This window comes from Hetaerina americana, unplaced genomic scaffold (assembly GCF_022747635.1).
Source record: "Hetaerina americana unplaced genomic scaffold, ioHetAmer1.1.p SCAF_155, whole genome shotgun sequence".
Classification (NCBI taxonomy): Eukaryota; Metazoa; Arthropoda; class Insecta; order Odonata; family Calopterygidae; genus Hetaerina; species Hetaerina americana.
The window spans coordinates 41,136-44,496 of NW_027286681.1; positions in this window are offsets into that span (position 1 = coordinate 41,136).

The window sequence follows — 3,361 nt, forward strand, 5'->3', positions numbered from 1 at the left end:
ACTCTTAAAAAGGGGGGACGATAATTATGACGGGCTCGAGTTTCATTTACACGGTTAGGGATGGATGGGTATGGAGGAAGGGTGGTGAGAAACCCGGCGTCTGGATTAGCCTACTCTTTACGTAAGGCCCCAAGGGGTTCACTCCTGAACTTCCCATCTGACGGACGTCGTTCTTACCTGTGATTTTTACAAAGCACCTCAAGTATGTATCAGAATACCACCAAAAAGATTTGCCGCCTCCAGGATTCGAACCTGGGCCCTCTGGATGGGAAGCCAGGACAATATTATTACTATTTTATTGGTCATTATATGAGACATACACTAGACCTCGTCAAACAGGACACATAGGACATATGATACATGTCAGCACATCAGTTAGAAAACAAAACAAACTCAACAAATTAACTACCACACCATCCGGATCCCCCTTTACCTCATACGCAGTTTACTGAAGACCATGACGGGAGGATCTACAGAACCGAAGATTTACGGAGTAATATGGTGAACTAATGACGAGAGGCAGGTGGGTAAGGAGTCAGGTCCAGGAACTTATTGGGAATTAAGTATTTGGCCAATAACAACAGGATAGCTGCAACGAAAAAGTCGGTGGACATGCAATCCTCCTTCACTCAAAACATCACGTTTTCTCCTCACCCTTCAAACGTCTCTCATCTTAATTAACTGTATAAAACCTTTGTCACCATCATTTGTCGGGAAGAATGCCATTTTAATGAATGGCCGCATCTTTTTGAGAGAATAATTTGGATGGAAAGTGGGGTTTTCTGTCGCCTTCTACATCGCAGTACTGTCGACGATTCCGTGACTTTCACTTCCCTCCTGCCCACCGCCGTTGTAGTTCGTATTTCAATCTTAAGATTGTTTCACTGCAGCCCTCCGTTTTCCATTGGGTGTCAATTCCCTCACCTCCTGATATCTTCTCTTTTATCACATTCATTTTCATTTGCCATGTGTAAATGACAGTTTCGGGCTTAACATGGTGGAAATCATTTATGATGAAAGAAGACACTTGGCTTTTACATATAAAATAGTTTTAATACGACCTAGATTTCGTTACTGCGTAACATCGTCTGTAAATTAAAATCGCTGATACACAAGGTATGTCCCCAAAGTAGTAGTACTGAGTGCATAAAAAAAATTAATTGCCAGAATTGATACATTCACTCAAAAGTATTCGAAGAAGCACGATTGTATGTTCATATACGAGTAGCGCTAGCAGCGAGATTTTCACGCCTTGTGCGCCTTCTCGAATGCGGTGCCCGGAATGCTGTTAAGCTCCCTCGTCACGGTCTGTTGTAACGCTTCCACCGAGCTGTGGTGATGCCATTTCGGCATGGATTTGAGGCGGGGGAAGAGGGAGAAGTCTGGTGAGTCTTTGTCTAAAAAATTGGAATTCTCACTCACATGGTCGAGAAGCTCTTGACAGATCCGCTTGCGAGTTTCCTTTCGTGCGTCCGAGAGCAATCGCGGCACCAAACTCGTACACACCTTTCTCATACCCATGTTTTCGACCAAAAGTCGATGCACTTCAATAACTTCGGGATGCCAAGTTCATCAGAAATCATGCGAATACTTAATCTGCGATCCCTGTCCAACAAAGCCTTCAGTCCTGCAAATTTGTCGTCATTTTTTTAGGTCCAAGGGCGTCCTGAACGTTCGGCTTCTTCAACATCTTCTCTATCCTCCCGAAACAACTTATGCCACCCAAAAACAACCAATTTCTCCATGGTGTTATCACCATAAGCTGTCTTGAGGATTTCATGGGTCTCTTTCCCGGTTTGGAACAGTTTAACGCAAATTGGAATAGCACTACGCCAATTGATGGCGTAGTGCTCTTCCGATAACCGATTCATGATGGAGCGCAACGAGGTCACGTTATAGAGGTTTTGCAAGGGAACAATCCGCACTCCGCAAAGGCTGAGAGCCCACAGCCAACGGTCTCCAGCCTTTCATTTGACTCCTCATCCTCGAACCCAGCCAGACGCCGCCTTTCCGTCCGTCTATCCACCTGTGAAGGCGTATGACCCCTGTGGGGTTTGAGAGACGGTGTCACGTTAAAACACTATTGAGGAAAGCAACGGGAAACCACATCAATCATCATTCCCAAGTGTATAATAATGGACACTATTGAGAATATTAGTCCTGACAACTATGGGACTCGGCTCAATCGATCAATTGCAGAGGGAAACCGACAGCAGCAGAACAGAAGACGCAGGAGAAGAAGACCAAATTAGTTAAAATAGGAACTTGAAATATTAGGGCAATGCTAAGGACAGGAAAATTAGAGAATATTAAGCGGGAGATGAAAAGAGGAAATACAGATATTTGTGGTCTATGCGAGGTGAGATGTAAGGATAGCGGGGATTACTGGAGTGATAGTTATAGACTAACACACAGCGGCGGGGAAGAGAGCCAGCAAGGGGTTGCCATAATATTGAATAAAGAGGTAGGAAGAAGCGTAGTCAACATAGAACAAGCAACGGATAGAGTATTACTAGTAGAGATAAAAGCAGAATCGACGAACTTGGTCATTGTTTAGGTATGCATGCCACCAGGCAATCATGAGGAAGAAGTCGATACGGTATACTATATGTTAGAAGAAATTATGGCGTTTGTTCCTGCAGGGAAACGTTTGAAAGTGATGAGGGATTTCAATGCGACAGTAGGTGAAGGACAAGATGGTAATGAGGTGGGGGACTACGGTTTAGGCACGAGGAATGACCGCGGGGAGAAGGCAATCGAGTCCTGCATGAGACAGGGGTTAGTAACCACCAACTCTTGGTTTAGTCACCATAAAAGAATTAGGTATACATGGAACATTCCAGGGGACTCAGTAAAGTATCGGTTAGATTATGTTCTGGTTAGGCACAGGTTTAGGAATAGTGTGATCAATTCGCACAGTGTCCCGGGAGCGGATGCGGACTCAGGCCACAATTTGGTTGTTATGAAGTGTAACATCCGTTTCACTCGGCAGGAGAAGTGGGTTAGGAAATGAAATATATAAGCATTAAATGGATTGACAAGGAAGGAGTATTAGCAGGCTGTAGAGAAAATCATGGATGACGGTAAAGGCTGAGTACTATCGAGGAAAAATAGAAATACATCATAAAAGGCATATTGAAAGCCGCAAATGAAACTATAGGAACCGTTTAAAGGAAAAGGGCAAGGAAACAATGAATCACGGATGAGATGATTACAATGATACATAGGAGAAGGAAATGGAAGAATGTAAACACATTCAATAAATTAGTATGAATTTATAATGGCGCCGTTTTAAGATATACGCTGTCCCTTGTAATTGCATAACGTTATTCAATTGTTACTCTGAAAAGACGTGCTGAAC